At 42.7% G+C, this 7452-nt stretch overlaps 1 pseudogene; it reads left to right on the top strand.

Annotated features, from left to right (window-relative positions):
* Positions 1–4771: 4771 nt before the first annotated feature.
* On the top strand, positions 4772–5740 carry LOC102250513 (annotated as a pseudogene).
* The last annotated feature ends 1712 nt before the right edge of the window (positions 5741–7452 follow it).

The following is a 7452-nucleotide window of genomic DNA, read 5'->3' as shown; positions in this document are numbered from 1 at the left end:
ATTGATCGGCTGCCTCCTGCACACTCCCTACTGGTGATCGAGCCTGTAACCCAGGCATGTGCCCTTGACTGGAATCAAACCCAGGACCCTTCAGTCCGCAGGCCGATGCTCTATCCATTGAGCAAAACCAGCTAGGGCCCAACAGATCTGCTTTTAAACAGATCAGGAAAGTCTGAGACTAAACTTTTATTCTAGCTTGAAGACAGGAAATAATATGTAAAATCATCTCTCCATCACTTTACCCTTCGTTTACCATTCTTTAGGGAACAGCCCCTCTCTCCACTTGGTAGTCCATGTTGACTCCACTCCTTAATCCTCCACCATCCAGTTGATCAAGTCCAGCTGGTCCTGCCTTTTATACACTACTCCTCTCTATTCCCCCTGTCACTGTTCTGGTTCATGCCTCAGCATCGCTCTCCTGAACTTGCCTCCCTGCACTCCTGGATACTGAAACTTGAGATTTGGGACATTTCTGAGACAACCAGCATCAGGGATTTAGTGTGCTCATAAGTTATTTGTTACTTTGAAAAATTACTCCGAAACTTAGTGGCTTCAAACAGCATATATATATATCATCTTATAGTTTCTGGGGTCAAAAATCTGGGCACAGATGAGTTGGGTTCTCTGTTTCATAGTGTCTCAAAAGGCTGCAATCATAGTTCAGAGTCTGTGATCTCATTTGAAGGTTCAACTGGAGAAGAATCAGTCTCCAAGCTCACACTCGGATTGTTAGCAACAATCAGTCACTCATGGGCTGTTGGACTATGGGCTTCAGTTCCTTGCTGACTATTAGCTGCTTTCAGTTCCTTGTCACATGGGGGCTTACTTCATCAAAATGTTCAAGCCTGGAGGTAATAGAGAGAGTCTGATAGCAAGACAGAAATTAGAGTCTTTAAAATTTAATCATGGAAATGGCATCCTATCTGCTTTATGTCCCTGACCATAGCCCTGTTCTGATTAAGTTTATCATGGTCTTCTTCCTGACATAGAATCAACTCACTAGGTCCAGCCCAAATGTATAGGAAGGAATTATGCAAGGGTATAAATAGCAGTGTTTGGGGATCATTGGGGCCATCTTAGAAGTTGGCCTATCACAGTAGGACAGGAGGGAGGTTTTCTTTTCTTTTTTTTTTTTTAATGTTTTTATTGATTTTAAAGATAGAGGGAGGGAGAGAGAAACATCGATTGGCTACATCCTACACCCTCCTCCTGGGGATTGAGCCCACAACCCAGGTCTGTGCCCTGATCTGGGATCGAACTGTGGACCTCTCGGTGCATGGAACAACACTCAACCAAATGAGCCACACCAGCCAGGGCTTAACTACGGTTTTCTTAACTGAGCTACAGGGAAAACAAGAGTAGCAGCAAATAAGCATAACTGACTCTGGAAACTTTTCGTTCAGAATATGTCAGGGAGGTTTGACAGTCCATAATTACCATACCATAAAAGAAGTCACTAAAAATAAAAACAGAAATGTCAATTTTAACATACTCCACTGATTATTTAATATTCACTTTATGTACTCATTATAAAGGACTCTCAGTTCAATAGTAAAATTTAAGTGTGTGGGGTTTTTTTTTTAATAAGAAAATACAAGTACAGGTTTCTAATTTATATTATGTTTGGGTAGATTTGATTTAGACAAATCTTAAGGTGACAGGCTAATAAATGCCTAGCACCTCTTAGCAATAAAAGTGACATCAAAAAGATATAGCAATGCTCTTACCAAAATTAATAAAAGCTTAGATACTCTTTAAAACTATGGGGGTAGTTTTGTCAATAGGCCAAAATTTCATAGGAAGGTGGGAACACAGGCCTTCCCCCTCCTCGTTAGAAGTCATTCTGGTAGGACTCATGGTGGCCATATGGTGTTTCAAGTACTAATAGGAAACAAACACGTCAACTTAAGAATACAAAAAGCAAACTGTGATATAAAGAATAAGAAAAGGGAGGAAACATTTCAATAAGCTCAGATATGACATGATGATACTATCACAGGCCTTAGTATCTTCTTTAAATCTTAAATAAATTGCGCCACCAACAGAAAAAGTCACCTCACAGAGAATGCTATGAGATTTTTAAGTTGCTAGACTCTTTTCCATCTTCTCCTCCTCATCAGCTCTCGATACTGCTGTCAAATTCTACACACTTCAGGCAGCGGGCTATTGAAAGCAGGAGGAAGTAGGTCCACGAGGGTGTCTTGCTTTTGTGCACTTATCTGGGGTGCTATTTCCAGAGAAGGAGTTCCTCTACAGAGTGTGCCCAAGGTGGATTTCTCTAAGTTGCTCTCAGAGTTGTCCAGCTGCCCTCACCAATAAGTCACAGTCTTTGTAGGTTGATAGAAACCACCAGTCAAAGCAGATGCATGGTCCTATCTTCCTGCCTCTTTGCCGCTCCCCTTTTTCAGGAGGGAGGTTTTCAACCAAAGAGTAGAATTGTCAAGAAAGCTGAGTCATGGGGAGAGCTTGTATGGTCCATGTGACATGTCTAGATGGACATGAGGCCCAAAGTCCAGTATACAGAAACTAAGACTGGTGAACAAGAGCAAGCAGCAGCCAGTTCTGCAGTAAAATACAGCACAAAATGTAATTATGTTTGCTATAAGTTTTCTTGCTGGAGGAAATATTGACTGTCAATTATATTTATGTTGCATTTTCACAGGGACATGGAGTTTACATGTCACCAAAACACAGAAGCATTTCTCAACTTTTTTTTTTTTTTTTTTTTTTATCTCACTGACAATTGCTTTTGTTTCCTCAAGGGCCTCACTTTCTTTGGCCACCTTAAATATGGATGTTGCCTAAGGTTAAGAATTGTGCTCTGTTTTTGTTTTTTAATTCTTTATTGTTTAAAGTATTACATATAGTATTACATATGTCTCCTTTTTCCCCCTTTGACCTCTCCCCGGCCACCCCCACCCCCCAGTACATGTCCTCACCCGCTAGTGTCTGTGTCAATTGGTTATGTGATGTATGGCAGTCTGTTCAATGCTTCTCTGTCTCTGTATCTATTTTTGTTCATCAGTTTATATTGTTCACTATATTCCACAAATGAATTGTGTTCTGTTTTATTCCCTCTTATTTCTCTCTCTCTTTCTCATGGTTCCTTCACTCTCACACCATTAACAACACGGGTGTGTGTGTTGTTGGGGGGGAGGGGGTGGTCCAGATCTACCTCATTAGTTCTCACTTCTCTAACTGCCTTTTTAAAATATCCAGCTGTTTCTTGGAACATTGCCACCAAGATGTAACATCTTAATCCTCAACTTAATGGTCTCGAGCCAGAATCATCATCTCTCCCTTAAAACCAATCCTTCAAATAGAAACACAAAGGAAATCATTAACCACAGTTACTGATTAACTATGCGGTGAGGGATTAGGGCTTCAGAGTGGGGGAAATTCTTACTTTTCATGTGAAACCTGTCTTTTCACAAGGAGCGTGTTTAATATAAAAATAAAATAAATAAAAAGGAGATTATATTTAATACCCAGCCAGCTCCTCCTCATGACTTTCTGGTCATGAAACCCCATCCTCCCTGATTCAGGGTCTATTCAAGTGTCTGTAGTGAGGGCTGATCAGGATGTAAGAAGACCATGATAAACCCAATCAGAACAGGGTTATGGTCAGGAACATAAAGCAGAAATTTGTTTGTTTTAAAAAATGTTTTATTGATTTCAGAGAGGAAGGGAAGGGAGAGAGATAAATATCAATGATGAGAGAGAATCATGGATCAGCTGCCTCCTGCATGCCTCCTACTGGAGATTAAGGCCCCAACCTGGGCATGTGCTCTGACCGGGAATCGAACTGTGGCCTCCTGGTTCATAGGTTGATGCTCAACCATTGAGCCACACCGGCTGGGCAAAGCAAAAATTCTTAAAGTAAGTATTGATAATGGTGGGTACCTGTCATCTTACATTTGTCAAAGTTCATAGAACCCTAATATAAATTATGGACTTTGGATAATGATGTGTCAATGTAGGTTCATCAATTGTGACAAATGAACTATTCTGGTGTGGGATTTTGATATGGGAGTGTGTGTGGTGGGCAAGGAATATATGAGAAATCTCTGTACCTTCTGCTCAGTTTTGCTGTGAATCTAAACCTGCTAAAAAATTGTCTATTTTAAAAGTCGAAAAAATATGGAAACAATTTATACCTCAAATTAGAGATAATGAAACAGGAGGCAGATCTGAGCGAGTTTAGATTGCAGGAAGTTTATTGGGAAGTGCCCTTAGGGTCAATTCCTGCTCAAGTAAGAGGAAGGAAGCAAAAGTTGACACAGGGAGGAATCAAACTTTGATGCAGCGTTGGCCTCTCAAAGGGAATTTCAGAGTGAGAATGGCCCTTCAGAGTTTTCCACATTGAGTTGAGGTGTCCCGGCCTTTATTGTCTGCATCATTATTTGTTGGATATGGCGAGCCCTGAAAGACTGACCTTGGGAGAGGTTAATCTCTATAGATGAGATGACCCCTGAAGGGGCTGATGGCTGGAAGCTGTCTGTTAATAGCACTCCTAACAGCTGGTGCAGCAATCCTTCATTGAAGGGGACCTGAGTGGCATATCACCGTGTCCATGACATTCACAAGGGAGAAACTCACAGAGCTGTATGGTCGAGCTGTCCTTCTGGAAGGAGGTAGTCTTCGACATTGTATTTTAAAAGGTAAAAATAGGCGTTCAGGTCCGAGAGGCCCCTGCAGCAGCCCCAGAAGCGCCTCTTCCTGGGCGGCCGCGGTGGTGGTCCCCGTGATGCCTGCGGGGCTGGGTGGCTGACCACCGTGGGTGGAGCGGGCCCGGGTCCCGAATCTCGGCGCCTCCTCGGAGCATTTCGAGAAGCTGCACGAGATCTTCCGGGGCCTCCATGAAGACCTATGGGGGTGCCGGAACGGCTTCTGGGGACTGGTGGAGGGGTGGGGAAGGGGGGACAAAGAAATGAAGAAACTGATCAGAGATTTTGATGAAAAGCAACAAGAAGCCAATGAAACGAAGGCAGAGATGGAAGAGGAACTACGTTATGCACCCCTGTCTTTTTGTAACCCTATGATGTCTAAGCTTCGAAACTACCGGAGGGACCTAGCCAAACTCCACCGGGAAGTGAGAAGCGCGCCTTTGACAGCCACACCGGGGGCCAAGGAGACGTGAAATATGGCACATACACTGTAGAGAATGAGCATGTGAATCAGCTACAGCCTCAGAGGGTATTGCTTTTGCAAGGCACTGACAGCCTGGACCGGGCCGCCCAGCGTATTGAGCGTTCTCATCGGATTGCCACAGAAACTGACCAGATTGGCTCGGAAATTGTAGAAGAGCTGGGGTAGCAACGTGACCAGCTGGAACGTACCAAGAATAGACTGGTAAACACAAATGAAAACTTGAGCAAAAGTCGAAAGATTCTCCGGTCAATGTCCAGAAAAGTGACAACCAACAAGCTGCTACTTTCCGTTGTCATCTTCCTGGAGATAGCCATCCTGGGAGGCCTGGTTTATTACAAATTCTTTCGCAAGCATTGAACTTCCTGCACGGAAGGATTTGTGGACCAGAACTTTGACCCTGAGAATGAAGAGTGTTACTGATGTGGAGTAAGTGTATTGCCGCTGTGAGCTAACGGTTCAAGGATGCACTGTGTAGCCAGACTGTGGGAAGAGGGAGGGAAGACGGAAAACCAGTTAATGTGAAGAAACAGCAACAAGACCAGTGTGATATACCAAGGTAATAAATGCTGTTTATGACTTCTTTAATTTTTTTTTAAAAAAAAAATACAGTTAGAGACTCCTAATTTCAAATATTAAAAGTTCTATTCTAATTTCTGAGGCATCACTACGTAGTCTTGCCAAAATATTGCCAATACTTGGAGGAGGATATGTCTCAGAAATAACATTCTCAAACTTTGAGTTATGGAGAAGAGAAAGGGGAGCCACTCCAAGGTAGCCAGATGGCCAACAGCTTGAAACTTTATAGTCTCTTCAAATTTATAGTTTGTATGTTTTTTTAATTGGTGTTTTCTCTTGCACTCTTGATTCTGGAACTATTCTTGTTTACTCCCATAAATTCATTGGTGGTTAATTCTTCAGTCTTCTTGACAGCAAAAAAGGAGCAGTGAAGCATATGTTTCATAATCTTTAATAGGATCTTCTTCCAGCCCTCAGCCTGCTGGCTCCTTGAAATGCAATAAATACAGAGCCAACACAGGCCATGAGTGAGTGCAGCCCAGCCTGCATTCACAGAGTGCAGCTACAGCCTCTAGAAAGGGCCTTTCTCAACTTCCATGTAGCCAGGAGGCAGAACTGATGGGTCAGCACAGGAATTGGCCCTCATTCTGATTTGAATGGAACACTCAATCGCTCTGAGACTCCAGCAAGAAGTGGGAGAGGGCACAGACCTTGACTTCCAAAGCTGGTGGGAGTCTAGAGGGGATCTTAGGCTCCATAAACTGGATACACTGGATAATCACCAGGCAGTTTCTGTTTGTATTTCTCTTACAGGCTGACCTTCTAAAATAAATACTCTTTCCTTGGCAAAAGAATGTTAGTCCTTTCCAAGAGCTGGGACAGCCTAGTGCCCAGAACATGCCCTCAATTTCAGTCATGAATTTTAGATTCTTATCCCCAATCGTCTGCCACTTTGATCTCACTTAATCACTCCTCTGAAATAAGAGAATTGAACTCCATGACTACTTAGTCCCTTCCAGCTGGGTTAGCTGATATGTGCTAAAAGGAACTGGACACATTGCTGTGGAGTACACACTGATATACAGAGGAAAGAACACCAACTAGGATTTAAGAGACACAAATCCTAATTCATTCTTCCATTAATCAGCTGGGTGACCCTGGGTATGTCATTCAAACTCTCATCTCCGATAAAGAATGGAGATAATATTTTATAATACATACTTCAAGACACTATAAGGCAGCGGTTCTCAACCTGTGGGTCGCGACCCCTTTGGCGGTCGAACGACCCTTTCACAGGGGTCACCTAAGACCATCCTGCATATCAGATATTTACATTACGATTCATAACAGTAGCAACATTACAGTTATGAAGTAGCAACGAAAATAATTTTATGGTTGGGTCACAACATGAGGAACTGTATTTAAAGGGCCAGAAGGTTGAGAACCACTGCTATAAAGGTTAATTGAAATAATTTATGTAAATTACCTGTCAGTGTCTTATGGTCTTCTTAACTATCTCTTGGTCTGGCTATGGCAGAAAGAAGTTAGTTGGCACTGCTTTGCTGTTAGGCTCCAAAATTCAGCACCTGTTGTAGGTAAGCTTCATCAGCCTTGCTAGGGTTGAGCCATGAACTTGAAGAATTATGTTTTTAGAGTGGACACTGAAGAGAACCAAAGTTCATGTGTCCAGTGGAACCTCAAGACTGCTCAGATATTATGAAGCCTGATACACAAAGCTGGGCCCAGCACACAGGTTCCCCTGTGAGTTGAGAAGAAGGCCAAGGA

This window comes from Myotis brandtii, unplaced genomic scaffold (assembly GCF_000412655.1).
Source record: "Myotis brandtii unplaced genomic scaffold, ASM41265v1 scaffold18, whole genome shotgun sequence".
In the NCBI taxonomy this organism is placed as follows: Eukaryota; Metazoa; Chordata; class Mammalia; order Chiroptera; family Vespertilionidae; genus Myotis; species Myotis brandtii.
Note: the sequence above shows the minus strand (reverse complement) of the source record. Positions and strands in the feature narration are given on the sequence as shown.